The sequence below is a fragment of the Schistocerca americana genome, chromosome X (assembly GCF_021461395.2).
Source record: "Schistocerca americana isolate TAMUIC-IGC-003095 chromosome X, iqSchAmer2.1, whole genome shotgun sequence".
NCBI lineage: Eukaryota > Metazoa > Arthropoda > Insecta > Orthoptera > Acrididae > Schistocerca > Schistocerca americana.
Genome location: NC_060130.1, coordinates 219,367,609 through 219,390,923, shown reverse-complemented (window position 1 = coordinate 219,390,923; position 23,315 = coordinate 219,367,609).

Sequence of the window (23,315 nt, the reverse complement as noted above, 5' to 3'; positions counted from 1 at the left end):
TATTTGGTCTGTTTATGTACACGTTGCCAACCTAACGAAGCATATGCTGAAAACTAGAGTCTGTTCATTATGTTTTCTTTATATCTGTTTGTGTGTGCGTGTAGTCAGTCAGGCTGAGCTGAAGAAATTGCATGTGAATGTAATATATGCCAGAGCGTAGTTGAAAGTTTTCGTGTTCAGCTGATTCGAGCTGTCTGACAACTACATTAACTTTCTATAACTATCACTGGCTAGCCACACACGCATACAGATATAAGGAGAACAGAAATAAACAAACGTTAGTTTTCAGCACATAAGTCTTTAGGTTGGCAACCTGTACATAAACAAACCAAATAGGAAGGGACATGAGGTGAATACCCTGTGAGTTTTCTGTAAAATGCCTAAAGCTAGTGACAGAAGAAAAAAAGAGCGAACATGAAAATGTGCTTACGTTCTATAAGCTAAGTTTTAGTTCAACCTCCAGCATGTGACCATGTGAGGGGAGACGCAGATGCCCGCCAAAAACTAGATTAACTGTAAGTAATCAGCTATTCACGTAAAAAAAAAGATGTGAACTGTTTTACAATCAAAGTATCACATATCAAAACAAAACAATCATTCTAGATTCCACTGAAGATGACTTAAAGTAAAAGGCGAAACGCGTCTTGAACAAATAAAGTACACTGGAGCATGAAAAAGAAACGTTTGTGACTTACCAAAGGAAATAATCAAGATACTTAGCAAATTAGTTTCAATTTAACTTCTGTAAGTCTCTATAGAATATTGTAAATATTAACGTGTTCCATGTCACTTTAATTATCATTCCACATGCTATTAAATGCCGTTAAAAAAATTCATCGATCCATTCTGAAAAACTATAGTTACTTTCATATCTCGGTAGATAAATCGATTTTGGATATTTATCATGCGACGAAATACATGACGTTTTCAAGTTATCATTTGGAAAAAAAACACGTTTCGATTTCTAGAACCGTTTATGAAATTTGCGATTGATACAACCACACGGTTTGCGACGAGCGGTCGAAGTATAGGTTGCAACGTGAGCGGCCCGCGCGCCGACATACCATTCAATATCTCGAGAACGGTGATAGCTATTGTTCTGCTCTCAACTTTAAAAACAATTTCGATATGTTGATTAAATTTCATACACAATAATGTACTACCAAAAATGAACTATACGCAAAGTCCACGCAAAGCGTTTTACCTCTGCACACTCAATAAAATTTCGGGTAGTGGTTTACATAAAAGCGATACAGCAAGTAATCACGACGAATAACGAAAAGAAATTCAGTCCTTTATTGAGCGAAGGTATCAGTCTGTAAGATACAGAACAATGAATTTTTTTTCACCAAATAGTTTCCTTGGAATCGGATGATGAGTATTTCATAGCTGCCGCCGCGTCCGCGCCAGCGCTTCGGCTGAAGTTCGCGTAGCCTGGGTTCTGTGTGACGTCACGCTCAGCGCGTTCTGTGATTGGCGGCGCGGTATTTCCCGAACCGCCCGTTTCTGAGCCAAAAATATACTTCGAGAATGTTAAGTGTTACCCCAAAATGTAATACCACACGTGATGAGCAAATGAAAATGAGCAAAGTAGACTACTTTTCGTGTTGAACTATCACTTACTTCAGACACCGTTCGAATAGTAAAAATGGCAGAAATAAGTCATCGAACAAGATCCTGAACGTGGGCTTTACACGACAGTGTATTATCTTTCTGAGCACCCAGAAATTTGAACTGTTTAGTTTCACTAATCGTATGCCCATTCTGAGAAATTTAACCGTCAGGTTTTGTTGAATTGTGTGTCAGAAAATATAAAAACAGTCTTACTGTGATTTAGCGTTAGTTTATTTTGAATAAGCCATGAACTTATGTCATGAACTGCACTATTTGAAACAGTGCCAATGTTGCACAACATCCTTTACCATCACGCTAGTGTCATCAACAAACAAATTAGATTCGCCTGTAATACTAGAGGGCATATCTTTTATATTAATAAGGAATAGGAGTGGCCTCAGCACTGATCCCTGGGGCAACCCCACCCCCCTCCTCCATTTGACCGTACCCCATTCAGACGCCACATCATAGCCATTCTCAACACTGTGGATAATGATCTTTCGCTGTATGTTGTTAAAGTAAGACGTGTGTGTGTGTGTGTGTGTGTGTGTGTGTAACCTTATGGGACGTAACTGCTAAGGTCATCAGTCCCTAGCTTACACACTACTTAACCTAAATTATCCTAAGGACAAACACACACACCCATGCCCGAGGGAGGACTCGAACCTCCGCCGGGACCAGCCGCACAGTCCATGACTGCAGCGCCACAGACCGCTCGGCTAATCCCGCGCGGCCCAAAGTAAGACGTGAACCAACTGTGAGCTATTCCTTGTATTCCATAATGGTTCAACTTCTGGAGTAATACTTTCTAATCAACACAACCAAACGCCTTAGTTAAATGAAAAAGCATGCCTAGTGTTCGAAGTCTTTCCTTTAAGCCATCCAGTACCTCACAGAGAAAAGAACATAGCATTTTCAGTTGTAAAACCACTTCTAAAACTGAAATTTACCTTTGAAAGCAAATTATGTAAAATAAATGATCAATTATCCTTACATACACAGCCTTTTAAAAAACTTCAGCAAGCACTGATGGCATAGAAATAGGTCTAAAATTTTTTACATCATCCCTATCTCAAGTTTTACTAAGGTTGCCCAGAAAGTAATGCACCGCATTTTTCTGTCCAACAATTCTTTATTGAACACAATGAAAATTACACACACGAAATAATGGTGTTTTACCTACATACCCTATTTTTCCACGTAATCTCCATTCCGTTCTATGGCCTTCCCCCAGCGCGAAACAAGGACGTGTATGCCCTGTCGGTACCAGTCCTTAACCTAGTGGCTGAGCCAGTGCTTGACTGTGTGAATCCTTTGCTGTTTGATGCAGTGCCAACTGGAGCGTCGTAATGCATCTGTCCCCGCAAATGACATCAGTTCGCTGCAAATCGTGGAGCTCCGCCGAACCACCTTCTGATGACCTCACCCTCCGTGCCCAGCGACTAACTCTACTTCTGTCGACAGCAGATGCTCAATAGACTTTGCAGAAGTGTTTGTGAATATTCCCCACAGTTTCTTTCTCTGCAGTGAAAAATTCAATAACGGCACGTTGCTTGTAACGTACATTACCTACAGACGCCATTTTGAAACTGTCCTGCAGCTATGCTATCTGTCGGAAGTGACAAACTTGGCACACTCACTCAGGAGACTTCAGATAATACAAATGTAACATTTCGCATTGGTAGCGCTGTTTTCGGCAGAGAAAAAAATGTGGTGCATTACCTTCTGGGCAACCTTCATATACAGCGGCTTTACTACTGATTGTGAGTACTTTAATCGTTCAGGAAACTAACCATTCTTAAAGGAAAAATTACAAATACGGCGAAGTACAGGGCTAACATGTGCAGCACAGTACTTCAATATTGTACTAGGCACTCCATCACATGCACGAGAGTACTCAGTCTTCGAAATTAGAATTATATTAATACCTTCAGCTGCTGACGGGCGTTGATAGATGTCAACGGGGACAGGTGAAAATGTGTGCCCCGACCGGGACTCTAACCCGAGATCTCCTGCTTACATGGCAGGCGCTCTATCCTTTTTTCCCCCTTCATTTTGTTCGGTATTGTTCGTTACGTTTGGTCTTGGCGGACGTCACAAGACATCCGTTCTAGCTGATCGTTGATTCCTTTACTCAGTTTTTTATTACAGAAGGCGAGCAGGCCTCTGACCGAATACGCTGAGCTACCGTGCCGGCAATCTGAGCCACCGAGGGCACAGATGATAGTGCGACTGCAGGGACTATCTCGCGCACGCCTCCCGCGAGACCCACATTCTCACCTTGTATGTCCACACACTACATTCGTAGTGTCCCACCCCAACACACTTATTACTCGTGGAAGACATTCTTACCAAGTCTCGTAAGAGTTCGGGGAATATGTATGCATCCGCACAGGAGAAGAACGTCATGTCCGAAGGACAGACACCATATCCATATACGTATATACTTAGTCTTCAGTGATTTAATTATTGACTCAATCTCCCCCTTGTCAGTATCACAGAGGAGTATTTCAGACATCAGTCTCAGAAAGGCATTTTCGGAGAGAGTCGTATGATTTCCTGTAGAAACAAAGTTTTTACTTAATTCACCAGCAATGCTTAGAAAATTGTTGTTAAATACTGCACATATAACTGACTTGGCTCGTAGTAAAAAGATTTCTGTTACTGATGACTTTATATTGTCGACCTTGTGCTGCTGGCCAGACACTTCCTTCACGAGTTATCACTAAAGCAACATTCAAAGAGCATGAGAAATGTGGTAAGGATAAAATTTTCTCAGGCTTTCAGCCGCGCCCACTCGTTTAACATCCACGAGCTTTCGGCTGAGTTCTCCTCGGCCATTGTCAAGTGATGACTGTCGAGTGATTGCTGCTGCCGTCCTTACACGGGCGCGCTGTCTTCAGTGACATCACTGGTGCTCGCTCCAGAGCCATATATGGTAACGTTTTCATTGCGCGCTTGCCGCGTCCACTTCAGCTTTCCGATGGCCGGGTTCCAAGCTGAGCTTAGCTTCAGGCCGCGGTCTTTATTGAGGGTGTTGACAGAAATTTTTAACTCGATCGCTTCTTTTATAACACTGTTCCAAAAACTAGTAGTCCGCGTAATAACAGGTATCTCGGAAAATCCAAGGGGCTACCAATTCATTTATCAAGGCCTTTACTCAACATGTTCTGGAATCCGAGCAATCCCAAAGAAATTCTACGCGCTAATGATTCCAAATTTCCCTACATATGTTAGGACGTTAGAGAGAGAAATTGTATGTGCGACAGATTGTGGGAAAACTGGTCGACCTATATACTGTGCAATCTACGCCAGGAACCGCAACACCCCGAATCTTTAAAGAACCCAACTCCCCTGTATGAAACAGCTTCAGCTTCAATCGTCTGACTACCTTAAGCATGTAAAACCTTTACGGTTGAAGATGCAAAACCCTGATGCTGTTGCTTTTAACTGTCTTTCATTACCCTACGGGTTAATAATCAAAGTCCAAACGAAAGCTCTTATGGGGACGTAAGCGAGAAAAAGTTTAGAAAAGATTTGAAATTATGTTAGAAGTTTGCTGGAAGTCGCAACGTCCTCCCATTATCAAACAGTGGATGAATATTGTCTCGTTCATTTGGGATCCGGTTTACGCAAAAGCTAGTATTCCACCCATCTCAATGTTTATGACGTCTTACCTCCTCAACTGTGCGTACAATGACATAATTTTGCAGGTATATTGAGCGCTATTTGTGGACTGTCTGCAGAACGTGTTGCGAATAGAGTTAGTTAGCACAGAAGTAATAAATTAAAATGCCATACCCGATACGCAAGTCTTACACAATGAACAGCGAAAATGTAGTAGGCGACAAACATCTTTCTTACGTTACCTAGTGAGTACGTGTAGGAGTGAAAACTTTTCGAAATGGTTTCAAATTGTGTGTTAAATATGTTGGAAGTCACTAAGTGTTCATTCTCAAATACTGGATGAATATAGTCTGGCTATTTCCGCGCCTTCAGTTAGGCTGCCTTAAGGCAAACACAAAATTTGTAATCGTAAAACATATCTTCCTGTGTTAAACCTTTAACGCAAGATTCTACTTATCAATGAGTAGATGATGACCGCAACTGTATGTAATACTGAAAATGCAATTTTTGCTGTTACCCCTAGTAGCAATTGCAACCTGCAACTGAAACTGAAACTGAAACTGGGTGACCATTTCAGCCACTCATTGATACAGAGAGTGGAGCTGACTGACACCTGCGATACGCTTGTTGGTCGGGTCAGCTGTCTCGGTTACCTACTGTAGATTCCTACTGGTTGGATAAGAATGGCTACTTCCATGATATGTTTCAGCTAGTGCTGTGCAGTGTTCATACATGGAAAAAGGTCATTTAAATTAAGGGAGACAGACTGGACGTTTATTCCACTGAGTATTGTTAATTTTTGTAAATATGAACGAGAAGGTGTAGAAATGAATTCTGTGATTGACTTCTAAATGTGTGACAAGACTGCTAAAACCGTGATAGTGGCATCCTAGTCCTGTGAAACCAAAAACAACGAACATAAAAAATAAAAACCACTACTTGCTACATTATGATCCACAACAGTATGTTAATAATGCTAACACATTAATGCGATGGAAAAAGCCTAAATCGCAAAATCCACAGAAACGTATTTCGCCCAAAGGAACACATATCGTACATAAGAAAGAAAAGGAAAAAGATGCACAAAAAGTAAAAAACAAAGAAAGTAAATCCATTACAAAGAGTGACATATATAGAATAGCACTGTAGCAGAGTGTATAAGGTACTTTCTGTGTTCAGTGATACCACAGTAATTAGAGGATGATTGACAAGATGTTTATATGTATTGTACAGATTGATACAGGAAAAGAAACCAAATATCTTTCATTCAAACAAAAATATTCTAGTTAAATTGCACACGGGAACCGTGTGCTCCGCAACCGCATCATTGTCAATATGTTTTGGATAACTGGCAGCATCGGTCATAAATATTCAATAGTTCAAATGGCTCTGAGCACTATGGGACTCAACTGCTGAGGTCATTAGTCCCCTAGAACTTAGAACTAGTTAAACCTAACTAACCTAAGGACATCACAAACATCCATGCCTGAGGCAGGATTCCAACCTGCGACCGTAGCGGTCTTGCGGTTCTAGACTGCAGCGCCTTTAACCGCACGGCCACTTCGGCCGGCCCATAAATATTGAAATTGTTTATTTTACAGATCGATTTCGGTCACCTTGTGACCATCTTCACTGCTAAAAATACATAAAAATCAACAACAGACATGAGGACCCAACACAATTGTGACCATATTTATAATCACCATAAAAAAGATTCTCGTACATACCAAATTATCCTAAGCTTGTAGGCCCATGTCTTAATAGCTCATCACTTTCTATGAGGCGTAACATGTACTGTGATGATTACTTCCAACAGATATCTTCACTTTTACTGCATACAATAATTATTAAATCCAAAAAAGAGCCTATCTTGTAACCTTAGCAGTTGCCGATTAAACATACAGTCAGCTTATAGTTTCCACAGTCAGCATTGCAAAAACAATCAACATAGTGCCCTCCATATTCCAAAGTGTACAACACATAAAATACAAGATAAAATTTTATAGGAATATATCTAACGTAAAATCAGATAGTAATTTCTTAGAAACCAAATACAGAAAAGTTACCAGAACAGCCCTTATACATTTCGAAAAACATCGATTAAGTGTAAAAGCATTAACCCTTTACAATCGGACATTATGCCCTCTCTTATCATACTATAAGACTTGACCTACCTAATGATTGACATTATCAGCGTAAATACTTAACAGGCATTTACAAAGAAGCAATAAAAAGGCAATAACGAAAATACAATAATCGCCCATATGATGTACCAAACCGGTAATAATATTTTTTTTTTTCATGTGAGCAGCTGACTTCAAATTTCGATGAAACCCAATCAAATTCAAGTTTAAAATTAAAAAAAATGAGGAAAGTAAGACATGTGACGAACCGGGACCACGTATGCAAGGTAGCGTTACCTTCGAAACTGATGTGCCCCAGACAACTACGCCAATCGAAAATACAGCAGACAAACCGCTCTGGTAAGTGAAAACGGGAGGTCAAAAACCCCGTGGCCTCTGAAGTTAAAGATAATACCCCTGAACAGCCTGTTACAAAATTATGTCAGATTAAAGATGTCACCCACGAATATGGCCGTGCGGTTAAAGGCGCTGCAGTCTGGAACCGCAAGACCGCTACGGTCGCAGGTTCGAATCCTGCCTCGGGCATGGATGTTTGTGATGTCCTTAGGTTAGTTAGGTTTAACTAGTTCTAAGTTCTAGGGGACTAATGACCTCAGAAGTTGAGTCCCATAGTGCTCAGAGCCATTTGAACCATTTTTCACCCACGAATACCCTGATGTACAGTCATGTCAAATTCAACCATGCGAACGAAAGAACCAAGACCCACCTCAGGCAACACGGAAAACGAAATCTGAAGGCCGATATGCTAAGAAATCTGTGCAAGCATCTGATTTCGAAATTACTCATACCGTTCAAGTGGTGAAGAAAGTGGAAAACCAATAGAATGGGCAGACGTCATACTCTCTGGAATGTTCTCTCTCTTAAAACATAAATAAGATATCCAATGTTACTAAGATAGTTGCTCTTAACAACTTCTTAAAGGAGATTAAATTTCATATAGCTTTATAGTCCGTGAGACGAGTGATTGGTACTGACAGTTCCGGTGGGCAGACGGCGCTGTTGCCGAACGTGGCTCACAGCACGCGGCGCTATGTCTGCTACACGCATTCTCTAGCAGCAGAAATAAAAGCGAGACAAAATACAAGTCGTATTGGTACGCGTGAATTTATTTAAAGTTGATGCTTGAAATATATTAACTCGAAAACTGATAAGAGCTATTTAGTACAAGTATCTAAGATGCTGAAACATAATAAAGTTATTTGTTAAACTTCACAACTGAAATGAAAACTATTTTCGCCAGTTGTTGAACATTAGCAGTTTTGGTTTCCATTGTTAAGTATTAGCATTATTAATTTGTTCTACTACAAGCTACAGAATAATTGGTCAGTGTATTAAGAATTATAATCTGAAGAAAGTACTCACAATATGATGATCTGGTTGTAGATCGATAGCAAACTCCCTCCTTACATTCCTGAATACGTTGTAGTTACTGTAATGGAAAAACACCACTCACATCACTGTCAGAATCTGATTTGACATTGTCTTCCTCAGCACTACTGGAACTATCACTGCTCTTTCCCAGATGTATAATTAAATTTTCGATGCATTCTTCCACAACCCCTTCGTTTTTGGCCGCCTCTCTGATGGCACTTGCAATGCTGTTTACAATTTTAGCCCACGTCTCGCTTGTCACTTTATTGATAGCTGCTGGAAGGAGAGTTTCCACTTCAGAGATCGTGAATTTTTTATTGTTTGCAGCAATGTAATTTTTTATCTGCGCCCACACTCCTCCAATTGCATTTAAGTGACAGTGGTATGGAGGAAGCATAACGATTTCATGCCCGTGCCTTTTAGCAATCTCGTCAATTACATATGTTGGAAATTGGGGTTTCTTTTGTCCCACAATTTTGAGCAGTTCCGCCTTCCTTAAATCTTCTCTGAAATCTACTTTTCGCCGTTTCAACCACTGAATGATATCGTCTTTTTTTTTGTTGCCAAGGTTGGTGCCTTATCGTAAACAACGGAATGATAACGCGCATTGTCCATAACAATCACTGATGGACTTGTCAGATTCGTCATAAGCGATGTCTCGAACCATTCTTGAAATACTACACTGTTCATTTCTTCATGGTAATCTCCCGTCTTTTTTGACCGAAACATTTTCAAGCAGTTTGGCACAACATCTTTCGATGTTCCTGCATGTAAGGCAATAATACGCCCTCCTTTGCCAACAGGCACTGCCATTGTCCCCTCGGGCGTTCCATCATTCCAGCCTCTACGTAAAGAATGGCTGGCATTGACCCAAGTTTCATCTAACCACACTATACTTTCGAATTCCACACCCATGATCCTGCGCAGAAATTTGCACCGCCATGCAACTACATCTGTCCTTTCCATTAATATTTTGCGTCCGTTAAACAGTGAATAGCTGAAGCCTATGTCTTTCAACACTGTACGCAATGGAAATTTGCTCCCTTTAAAAAGATCGTCTTTCTGAAGGGACACCTGTAATTTAGATAGAATGGGATGTTCCCTTCTCTTATAATAGCTGTATATATGACGACGAATAGCGTCTTTCTGAAAATCGTCCAAAGCTGTCACCTGCTTATTTCTCGGTCGCTTCTTTCCTGGTGTGTGCAGCTTTGTTGTGCCACTCTCGTCACAATCTATACTATACTGTTCTTTCCCTATCTTTACAACAGTGTTCTTACTTATTTTCAATGCTGTTGCAGTTCTCTTCACAACCTGAACAACAAGAATTAAGGGCCCACATTTGACCTTTTCTTTCTCAAAGTAATCCCTCACAGAGCACACGAATTCACGGGCCTGGGTGTGTAGCACACTTTTCTTCCTCCGTTTCACTTCTTGTGTTGGGCTGGTACTACCCGCCGCACTAGACATTGTTTACAACGAAACATAAAGAAACACTAAAAACAACAAAAACGAAATAAACTGCGAATTCAAGTTCAGACAAACGACGAACGACCGCACCGCCTGCACGCGAGACACTGGTAAGTTTCATAAGTGCGCGCGACCGGGTTTCAGAGCGGCAACGTGGCCCTTGCTACCCGCTCAAAGTCAGGCCGTCATTGGCTGCCTGCCTGCGGTCGCTAGGCAACGGAAAGACGCTACCGAGCTGTCAATACCAAAGACTCGTCTCCCAGACTATAGTACAAGAAGTCACAAGCGAAGCAGCTAAACAAGTTGTTGGCTTGACAATAATTTCTAACATCGACCGAGAGACTAGAACTGGTATCGCCAATACATTTCAATGTCACGATGTATTAGAGAATGTATAATTTTTACTGACAAGGGGAGGCCGCCAATTGTGAAATTCAGATTCGATTCATACTGCGCATAATAAAAGCTCATGGCCAGAGGTGTAATGTGGCAAAGCACCAAGATGCACTTCTCAGCCGTTGTCGAGAAAATCGACAATTAAAAGAAACCGTTGCGGTGAAATACTCTCGACGATTAGTAACTTTTCTACAGCGTCGTGGCGCAGCGGTAAGTGCTCGGGTTCGTAATCCGATGGTCGCCGGATCGAATCTCGCGCCATGCAATTTTTTTTATTATTAGTTTTTTGTAATTCAAATATATATATATATATATATATATATATATATATATATATATATATATATATATATATATATATATAGTAAGAGTCACATGTTGGTGAAGGCGGATCGCTCTCCAATTGTACCGCCTCCATTTTCCCGTTTTTTTTTTTAACAGGGTGTACCAAAGCTCTCCCGTCCGCACTGATTTTCGACAATGTTATAAGTTGCGCTAGGGACCGCATCTACCTTCTTTCGAAGTTAGCAGGCAACTACGCTGTTATGCGGCGGCTCGTTTCGGCCCATTCAACATCTGTCATTCAAGTGTAACGAGCGAGTAACGGAGTTTATATTTCATACCTGCCACAGCAAATTTGTGTTCGTGGGGTCTCTATTCTAATTCGAACGTTTGACTTACGCTATACGTATTCGTTTCGGAATATCGTTTCTACATCTTCCGTTAACTATGCGTGGTTAACATTATGAAGACAATTAATGACATTTGTGAAATACAACTTTGTTTGCGGAAAACATAATGATGTTCGAAGTCGCCAGTTTTTCCACGACAAACGACTTTCAACAACTTATTATATGCATAATTGTTGCAACTGATTGCCGGGAATTATATATATATATATATTTGAATTATAAAAAACAAATACTAAAAAAAAAGGTTGCATAGCGCGAGATTCGATCCGGCGACCTTTGGATTACGAACCAGAGCGCTTACCGCTGCGCCATGACGCTGTAGAGAATTACTAATCGTAGAGAATATTTCACTGCAACGGTTTCTTTTAACTGTCGATTTTCTCGACATCGGCTGAGAAGTGCATCTTGGTGCTTTGCCACATTACACCTCTGGCCATGAGCTTTTATTATGCGCAGTATGAATCGAATCTGAATTTCGCAATTGGCGGCCTCCCCTTGTGAGTGGACGTGGAATCGCTTGTGCCATTCACGATGAAACTCTTCCGAACGTTTATGCTCCATCTGGTAGTGAAAACAAAGCCAATAGATGCCGTTTCTTTGGTCAATAACTTTGCCAGTGACTTCATAGAAATTACAACAACAATGCCACCGATGGAGATTTTAACTGTCTAATTAGTGTTGATGATCAGAAACTTGTTCCAAACAAGTGTAACGAACTCAAATCACTTATTGACAGTTACCATCTTCAATACACTAAGCATTTTTAACCCCAACAAAACCGAGTACACTTTTTTTTTATACTAGTGAGCATGCCATGTTTGACAGGATATAAGTGTCACCTTCAGTTCAAGCTCAAATAGTTGAAACTGAAATAAAACCGTAGATATTCTCGGATCATCTACATCTGCTAAATTAAATTCTCGAAAACACATTTTCGTCAAAATAAAGCCATTCGGAAGCTTAACATTAGCAATTTGTAGGACCAAATGTTGACAAGCCTTATTCGTCACATTGAAAGAAGTACTCAAAAAGTGGTGCCACGCTAAAAGCACTTTGGAATGGTGGCTCACGCAAGCTAAGCCTGATATTCCAAGTTTCTCCGCACTATAGGTGACAAATAAAGCCCGATGTTATTCAATCTGTATATTGAGCAAGCAGTAAAGGAAACAAAAGAAAAATTCGTAGTAGGTATTAAAATCCATGCAGAAGATATGAAAACTGAGTTTCGCCGATGACATTGTAATCCTGTCAGAGACAGCAAAGGACTTTGAAGAGCAGTTGAACGGAATGGGCAGTGTCTTGAAAGGAGGATATAAGATAAACATCAACAAAAGCAAAACGAGGATAATGGAATGTAGTCGAATTAAGTCTGGTGATGCTGAGGGAATTACATTAGGAAATGAGACACTTACCGCAGTAAAGGAGTTTTGCCATTTGGGGAGCAAAGTAACTGATGATGGTCGAAGTAGAGAAGATATAAAATGTAGACTGGCAATGGCAAGCAAAGCGTTTCCGAAGAAAAGTTTGTTAACATCGAGTATAGATTTAAGTGTCAGGAAGTCGTTTCTGAAAGTATTTGTATGGAGTGTAGCCATGTACGGAAGTAAAACATGGACGATAAATAGTTCGGACAAGAAGAGAATAGAAGCTTTCGAAATGTGGTGCTACACAAGAATGCTGAAGATTAGATGGGTAGATCACACAACTAATGAGGAGGTATTGAACAGAAATGGGGAGAAGAGGAGTTTGTGGCGCAGCTTGACAAGAAGAAGGGACCGGTTGGTAGGACATGTTCTGAGGCATCAAGGGATCACAAATTTAGCATTGGAGGGCAGCGTGGAGGGTAAAAATCGTAGAGGGAGACCAAGAGATGAATACACTAAGCAGATTCAGAAGGATGTAGGTTGCAGTAAGTACTGGGAGATGAAGCTTGCACAGGATAGAGTCGCATGGAGAGCTGCATCAAACCAGTTTCAGGACTGAAGACCACAACACCACCACCACCACCACCACCACCACCACCACCACCACCACCACCAACAACAACATAGTATTTCTAATGTTATATACCTGTAATTCTGAACTGCATGTGAGCCATACGAATAAATACATAAACGCAGAAGAACCTATTTCTATTTACCACTTGGACAGGGAACGGTAGAGAGGCAGGAATTATTGTATAACAGAATGTAAAACACATAACGGCCAGATGAGAATGAAATAAAAACTGCCGGCGGCAGGCATAAAACACATCCGATATTGTACTGAATGCTTTCTCAGAAAATTATTTTGAAAAATTAGTTCTTGAGCCCACTCGAAGCGTAAATGGTTGCGAAAAACAACAAATAATCCTGGACAAATAGTGAGTGTTGTGACTAATAGAGGGATTAGTGACCACAAGACAGTTCCTGCTAGGCTGAATACCGTAACACCTACAACCAGCAAAAAGATACGCAAGCTGATAAAAATGCTCTTAACGCCCTTCTAAGAGACAGTCTTCACTCCTTCCGATCTGATCATGTAAGTGTAGAAAAGTCGTGGAATGTTTTCAAAGAGATAGTATCAACAGCAATTGAGAGATATACACCACATAAATTAGTAAGTGATGGTACTGATCCCCCATGGTACACAAAACGGGTCAGATAGTTGTTGCAGAAGCAATTTAAAAGAACGCAAAATCCACAAGAATGGCAAAGTTTTACCGAAGTTCGAAATATGGCACATACTACAATGCGAGATGCTTTTAATAATTTCCACAACGAAATTCTGTCTCGAAATCTGGCAGAAAACTCAAAAAGATTCTGTCATACATAAAGCACACCAGTGGCACGACAATACCTTCACTGCGCGATAACAACGGTAAAGTCATTGATGACAGTGCCACTAAAGCAGCGTTATTAAACACGGTTTTCCGAAACTCCTTCACCAAAGAAGACTAAGTAAATATTCCTGAATTCCAATCAAGAACAACTGCCAAGATGAGAAACATGGAAGTAGATATCCTTGGTGTAACAAAGCAGCTTAAATCACTTAATAAAGGCAAGGCCTCCGGTCAGGAGTGTATACCAGTCAGGTTTCTCTCAGAGTATGCTGATAAAATAGCTCCATATTTAGCAATTATATACAACCACTCGCTCATAGAAAGATACGTACCTAAAGACTGGAAAATTGCTCAAGTCACACCAATACCCAAAAAGGGAAGTAGGAGTAATCCACTGAATTACAGGCCTGTATCACTAACGTCGATTTGCAGTAGGGTTTTAGAATATATACTGTATTCGAACATTATGAAGTACCTCGAAGGAAACGATTTATTGACATATAGCCAGCACGAATTCAGAAAATATCGTTCTTGTGAAACACAACTAGCTCTTTATACTCATGAAGTAACAAGTGCTATCGACAGGGGATGTCAAATTAATTCCATATTTTTAGATTTCCAGAAGACTTTCGACACCGTTCCTCACAAGCGTCTTCTAATCAAACTGCGTGCCTACGGAGTATCGCCTCATTTGTACGACTGGATTAGTGATTTCCTATCAGAGAGGTCACAGTTCGTAGTAACAGACGGAAAGTCATCGAGTAAAACAGAAGTAATATCCGGCGTTCCCCAAGGAAGTGTTATAGGCCCTCTATTGTTCCTGATCTATATTAACGACATAGGAGACAATTTGAGTAGCCGTCTTAGATTGTTTGCAGACGATGCTGTCATTTATAGTCTTGTAAAGTCACCAGATGATCAAAACGACTTGCAAAATGATTTAGATAAGATATCTGCATGGTGCGAATAGTGGCAATTGACCACGAGTAAAAAAAAAAGTGCCAAGTTATTCACATGAGTACCAAAAGAAATCAGCTAAATTTCGATTACGCGATAAGTTACACAAATCTGAAGGCTGTAAATTCAACTAAATACTTAGGGATTACAATTACAAATAACCTAAATTGGAACGATCACATATATAATATTGTGGGTAGAGCAAGACTGCGATTCATTGGCAGAACACTTACAAGGTGCAGCAGGTCTACTAAAGAGGTTGCTTACACCACGCTTGTCCGCCCTATTCTAGAGTATTGCTGTGCGGTGTGGAATCCGCATCAGGTGGGACTGACGGATGACATCGAAAAAGTACACAGAAGGGCAGCACGTTTTGTATTACCTCGAAATAGGGGAGATAGCGTCACAGACATGATACGTGAATTGAAGTGGCATCATTAAAACAATGGCGTTTCTCGTTGCGACGGGATCTTCTCGTGAAATTTCGATCAACAGTTTTCTCCTCCGATTGCGAAAACATTCTGTTGCCACCCACCTACATAGGGAGAAATGATCATCACGATAAAATAAGAGAAATCAGGGTTCGCACAGAAAAATTTAAGTCCTCACTTTTCCCGCGTGCTGTTCGAGAGTGGAACGGTAGAGAGACAGCTTGAAGGTGGTTCTTTGAGTCTTCTGCCAGGCACTTTATTATGAATAGCAGAGTAACCACGTAGATGTAGATTGATGGACTTTAACACTTTTTGAGAGAGGTGGTACTGTGTCTCCAACCAATCTTCTGGTCGATAGCTGGCAGAAGTTTTCGCACAGTGTGTAAGACTTTCGCACAGTGTAAAACTCTTCTATTGTTTCCCCAATGACTCGTTTTTTGGTGTCATCAACAATTGCTTCAATTTTCCCGCTTTTTTCCTACTTCGAAGAGAATAAAACGCTTTTTTACGAACTGAAAATGCATTCGAACATTTTCAGAAATGGGTTTAAGTGTACGATTAGTCATTACTACAAGCTTCTGTATTTCTACTGGCTCTATCGGTAAAATTAAAGTAATTACAACCGAATGTGGAGCTATTTAGAAATATTCTCTAATAGGATTATAACTGAAACAAGCCTCTTTTTGCCAGGAGTTACTGGGGATACGTCTGGGTGGTTTCTGGCAAATTTTCTAACTTTCGCAATACTACGCAAACACTTCCCAGTGTACGTCGGAGCTGTGAGGAAAGACTGCCAAATCGGGTGTAACAGCGATTTTTTTTCATCATCGCAGCACTTCACTACATTCATCACCATTTTACAGACAAGCGCTCCTTATAACCGGATTCTTTTTCAGAACTGCAGTCGACGGTAACTCCCGCGATGGGCTAGTAATCTTATCATCACTCATTTTCGAAACAGTGAAAACACTTACTACACACTGACAGCAACAGCAACGCTAAGCGACCGACATAGCGGGCAACAAAGCAGACGACAAATATAGTCTACGCTGCGCAGTTGGCAACATGTACAAACCGCCACGCCACGAAATCTCCCGACTGCTGCCGATAGTTTCCGATCTGGAACAAGGGGGCCCGCTTGCTAAGTTATAGTTAACAGTTGGTGTGTTCTTTCGACATAACCTTGCTTCGAAAGGGGTGAGGGAGTAAGCATGCGGAACAGTGCATGCTATTAATCGTGTGCTGGTGGGATATGCTGCAGCTGACTTGAAATCCACAGTCACAGCTACAGCTATCAATCTAGACATCGAGAAACACCAAGGCACCCTTTCAGCAAGCCAGAATAGATGACGACATACTATAAAATGAAGTTGTTCTTAGCTCTACATTCTAGTTTGTTTTTGAACTCGGGATGCCACAAGTTAAAGAAGTTTTTTTAATTTTTTTGTGTAATATACGGCTGGGAAAGATGCGACACATCTACCATTTTGGCAACTGACAGTGCTATTTTGTTTTTACCTTTCATCGTAGTTAGCGTAGTTGCGGAAACTGATGACACAGTGACAAACTGTAATAAAACTTTTTTTCACTAACATATGCCGCGAAACACTGACGTACACAACGTCCGTCATATTGTCAAACTTTCGTCAGTCAAAATTCCTCGTAAACACGAGCTATGCTTGACAAGCCAGTCAAACAGCACCGTTCACCGTCAAATAACTGGTAAACACAGTAAAGTTTGACAAATTCTTTGATCGTGTACGGCAGCCTTTAGATTTTGCAGTGAGTAGCGTTTTCGGGCTTCTGCTGTAGAGGTTACATTCATAGTAACGGGCATAATGTACTGAGCTCCAGTCGGCGATTTTGAGTTACTTATAAAACAACGGACACAGTACTAAAAATTTTAACTTAAAACTGAATGAGGTATAAAATGGGCATTTTAATGTAAATGTTTAGTGCGTACGTGTTCTAGAGACATACCTACGTAATTTCGTGATATTTAATTCTCTCACACAATTTACAACAAGAGTTATGGAAACCAGCAACGCTGCTGCTGAAGACAATTCAGCAGACATCAGTGTTTTGAAGTCATTGACTAATAATCGAAAAAGGCACTGATGACTATCAGATTATTTTGCAAATACGACACTGGAAAGATACACACAACGCAGCTGGCGTCAATGAAAAATGCAGTGTATTCTGTGACGTAGCCAAATAAAGCTTTACGAAATAGGTTCAATAAATTTCAATACTTTCCCTACCCCCGCCCCATATGGTGATCAACTGTGGCATTCATCAATAATCCTCAAGATACGAAGAGTATACAATACTTCAGTAGAAGGAAGGAAAGATATCAAGGGAGATTTGAAAATAAAATAATATTTTGACTTTTATTTCATTTTTGTTAACCAGCATGCACCATTGTTTATGCTACCAATTCCTGCTTCCAGTACGTCTAGAAATAGTGTGAAACATGGCATCAAATGCATAGTCACCTGTGCTTCCACCCCCACCCAAGTTTCTTGCCTCGAATTTGGCATAGCTTCGAAGACGCCGTACTTTTTTATGCCGAATCATGCGTGATCCCGACCTAATCAGCAAGAGATTGAAAAACAATAAAAGAAATAGGCAGATTGAGATCTTTGTATACATTTGTTTCGACGTTCCATGGCGTATGAATAGCATTTATAAACGACAGAAAAACAAAATCACGACAAACTGGAATCAGACATTTCCCTTGACCACAGTTGACGATACCAAAACACCAATACCTACATACAAAATTACGAAAATCGTCGGTCATTTCCCTTGACCTATACAGGTCAACCGTAACTATTGATACGAAAAAACCAACACCTACAACTACGAAAAACAGAACCAAAACCACAACACCTCAAAAAGTCAAAAATCCCTATGTAATCGTTTGAGCAATTGCCAGCGGGCTCGTGCGCAAGCGCAGAGCTGAATTCGCGTATGAGCAGTGTCTTCCTCCCGCTTCTTGCTACTTGAAGCATGGTTGTTTGCCGTATGAGCAGTAGCAGCACTTAGCCAGATGCTACCCGGAAAAATTTTTCCGGCGCGCCCAAGCTGCCAGATTCGCGCATGCGCAGAGCAAGCTTGAGTTATAGTGGGTGGGGGGCTTCACCACGTGACCCGTGTATATGTTTCGTGATATTGTTAGTCTCTTCGTTTACAGCTCCCACGTCAACTGAAAACGAAACAGAGTTCTGTGGCCGGGAGCCATCAAGTGAATTCATAGACATTCTCATCATCATGAAAGACCAAAATAAGTTAGTAGTTTCAATTTTCCGGTTTTATATTATTTCCACGTTATTAGCAATCAACTATTTATGTCTTAATGAAGCTATTTTTGTCTGTTTTGTAGAGAAATCTGCTTCTATTAATTTTTTCCGCTGAAGCACTTAGTTTATTTGAAACGAAGTGTTTCGTTCCGCACTATTGGCTACTTTTAACTTCGTTCAATTTCAAGTGCAAATTTTCATTTTCTGGGACGAATGACATTATACCACAATAAAGAACTAAATATGAGAAAACAGTACTGGACCTCCAAGAAAACTGGTATCACGAAAACCACATAGAAAAGCTGAATATCACATACTCCAGAGTGCATCTGGACGTAGAAATGTGCAATTAGAGCGAAATGAAGCATTTTAGTATGGTTTATGAAATTCCAATGCTGCTGGAGTAGTCTCTGATGTCCTGTTCCTTTTATGACACTGCAAGATCTCTTAATGTTACACACGTACGAACATACGTAAACACTGACTTGAAGCTAAGTAGGCAAATTTGGTCAGAAATTTTGCACTAAAATGTTTGTTTCAAATATGCTGACAGCTATAGCAGAATTTTACAAATCTGCCTTCTGTGAAACAGTGTTTTTCGATCACAAGGCACTTGTCTAGTACTTCCACTTGTCCTGAAGTTATTTCTTAAGTTGTGTTTACATGCGGTGGTCTAGCGGTTCTAGGCGCTCAGACCGGAGCCGCGCGACTGCTACGGTCGCAGGTTCGAATCCTGCCTCGGGCATGGATGTGTGTGATGCCCTTAGGTAAGTCAGGTTTAATTAGTTCTAAGTTCTAGGGGACTGATGACCATAGATGTTAAGTCCCATAGTGCTCAGAGCCATTTGAATTTTTTGTGTTTACATCTTAAATTTATACAATGCCATTCTATGCTAAATTGTAGACTGGCAGCATACCGTGTTTTATCATTTTAACTCCCCATATGGCTTTATATTTATTCCTAGAGTAGAACATAAACTGTCAGTTGTACAGTTTCTTTGCCTCACAGACAACCTTGTTAATTTTTTACACATTTTGAAATAGTCATGAAATTTATTGTCCTTCATTCTGGTGTAAGCTACACAAGAAAATGTTTTATTTTTCAAGAAATTTGTATTCCATCCTACTAGCTTTTTGCAGTACTGTGTAGATGTAAATCTGATTGGAAATGCTACATAACAATATGGCAGAGTACGAATAAAATAAAAAAAAAAACTAATTGTCAAAGTCACCCCATAGCAAAATGTTATGGTACTTTGAGTTGTGGAGTCTAATTTTGAAATGATATTACGCCAAGAACTGCTTTCTTATTTGCATCCTTTATCTGGGTGGGAGATGATAAAACAACTCCTCCAAGTACAACTCTGTATGTCCTCTCAACAACATGACGCAGGGCTGCACATGATCACGCGATGCTACACCACCCACGTAATTCCGCGACGAAATGCGTATGAGCAGAGCAAGCACCAATCACGGGCTGCGTACGTCATCGTAGCTGCGCGTGCGCAGTACAGCCTGTTGTCTGGCGCTGTCTGGTAATTGCTCAAACGAACCTAGAAACAACACACAAACTCCGCGCTATAATGACGTCACACACCACAACACCCTTACGTCATGGGTCAAAGCAGACGGGTGGAATCGGACGCTTCCATTGACCCGAGATTTCTATCACAGCTATGAACCGTCATTCCTCACTAACAAGCACCACACCACAGCTCTTGTTCGTTACATACATGAAGGAGAACACTTCATGTATGTTCTTCATAACTAAACCACTATCGCGTAACCCAATGCTAATTGCATGTTGCCTAACTTACGGCTTCAAATGGGAACGTAAATTTGATCTTTAGTACTGAGCAATATCTGGCGTACTTAGGGGCAAAATTTAATCTGCCCATTAACAGGTATGCTCTTATGTTACAAGTTCAAGACGGTAGAGACAAGTATTGCTGATAGAAACTGTTTAGGATCTGCGAGCGCTTGTCCTTTCTTTCCGCATTTGCAGTTAAATTGTAGGATATGGGTTCCGCCTTTTTGCAAATACAATGTTTTTTCTTTTTACCCAAACATGTTTCGGCACCTCTGTGCCATCATCGGTGGGTTTTTGTTTACTGAAAACTGTAAAAAGTGAACATGTAGCAAAGATGCTCACCACCTAATAGCCCATAACCACCACCTAACTAAAATAGCAACAGATTTAAAAATACCGAAATCCAACCACAGTCTATACCACAAACTGACAACAGAAGAGAACGTCCACACACAGAAGGCAACAGCAGAATGCAAACAAGTTTTAAATGAAAACACTCCACTTAAAGGAACTTCACAGATAAGGCTACAAAAATAGCTAAGGAACACACACACACACACACACACACACACACACACACAGAGAGAGAGAGAGAGAGAGAGAGAGAGAGAGAGAGAGAGAATTAACGCCAAACTGGTTATGAAACAACAACGCCATAGTAATAGAGCTATTTATGCAGGACACCATACAGTTGGTCCTGAAAATCCGTATAATGTAAAATCACGGTAAGAAGTCCAACGAACAAAGAAACTTTCTTTATGCCTCACTTTATTAAATCAGTTATAACATTTCCACTTTTCACAGTCTTCAATAAACAAAAACCCACTGATGATAGCACAGAGGTGCTGAAACATCTTTGGGTAAAAAGTAAGATAAATGCGTTTGTAAAAAGGCGGAACCCATATCCTAGAAGAAACTGCGCGGCCCGTAAAAGAATGTCTTGAGCCATTTTAGCCGACGACGTATAGATCACCCAGACTTTACTCATTTAGTATTTGGAGAACGAGTGCAATTTGCGACTTCCATCAAACGTTACACATAATTTCAACCCTTTCTCAAAATTTTTCTCGCTATCATCCTCCAAAAGTAATGAACAGAAAAAAGTTTATCGCTTAAATTTTCGCTGCGGATTCTCTAAAACTTCAGCATGAGGCATACGTTTTAATTTATTACTTCACTACAATCGACTTTATTCGCAGTACACTTTGCAGACAGTACCTACATATAGCACTGAACGCACCCGCAAAATTATATCATTGTACGCCATCATAATCAGTGAGACGCGTGAAAAGCTAGGTTTTCTTCAAACAGAACTCAAGATTGTATCACCGCTGTCTAAAAAATATAACATCGCGTGTACGAATTTAAGCACGAGAAGTAATTCTTACCTTTACAAATGGAGCAAAAATCACAGCGGCAAGTTCACCGTCTCGCACAACGAGTCGCGCAAGAAAGATACACAGAACTAACGAAAACGCTAGCTTCTGACACAATGAGCCGTACGGACAGGTAGTCCTTTTGCCGCTGCAAGCGACAGTGCTACCAACAGCGCTGCGATTGGTGTACCGACTGTACTTTGTCGCATTTTTGGGGTGTGCATTAGCTAAAATGAATACGCCACAACTGGCGTCCTGTCGATTACTCGATTTAACATAATCTGTAACAGTGTTCACCAAATGTTTTTGCATAAGAGCCAATATTATAGTCTGTCGGTAAACTGAAGAGCGAGCGAGTCCCCACTCTGCCAACCCACCAACGTCACAAGGCGCTTCTACAGGCCGTTTCACAACGTAGTACCGGCCCTGCCGCGGCGCGCGCTTTAAATCTGTGGCGACGCTGTGTACAGATACGTCTCGGCTACGTTTATTTTTAGGCAAATGCATTAAGACCATAAGGAATTCAAAAAACGATAGCTTCCTGCGAAACACAACATTATAGAGTAAGTAATATTAACATAAGAACGGAAGTCAGGATTCTACTACAAACATAGAACCAAATGCCTGTTCCTCTATTGCTATTCGTAAAACGAACCCCATATAATGTAATCAGTTTGTAGAATTTAAGGCTTGTTCTCATTTTGTGTTTCTACTACAATGTAGGAATTTTCTTTGAAGGACTGCATTGAAACTTAACAATTCTTGCAACACGAAGAGTGTTTAAAAAGTAAGCAGAAATTTATAATTTTGTGTGTTGTATTAGTCCGATTTGCACCACTTTTCTGTCACTGCCTTTGTAAACATGCCTCAAAAGTATGTGTACAATGTTATGCATATTGGGTATTTGCTCTGTTGTCAGCTGTCAGAAAGGTTACATGTGTTTTGGTAGCATCAACGATTATTTGTTTTGTATAACAAATAAGTAAGAGAATCTGTATTAAATTTTGTTATAAGAATGGAATAAAGTGTATGAAATTTTTAGAAATGGTAAATATTGCTTTTGGTGAGCCTGTTATGAGTAAACCAAGGGCACACAAGTGGTATAAACATTTCAGAGCAGGCCTTAAAGGACAGCGATTTTACAAGCATGGATGGGATTAAAAATGTACAGTTAAGAGACCTATAAACTATCCCGAAGAAACAGCTCCTAAAGTGTTTCGGGAACTGGAAAAAGCACTGGTATAGTATGTATTTGGGAAGATTTTGAAGAGGATAACATTGCTGTAGATTAACAAATAAAGTTC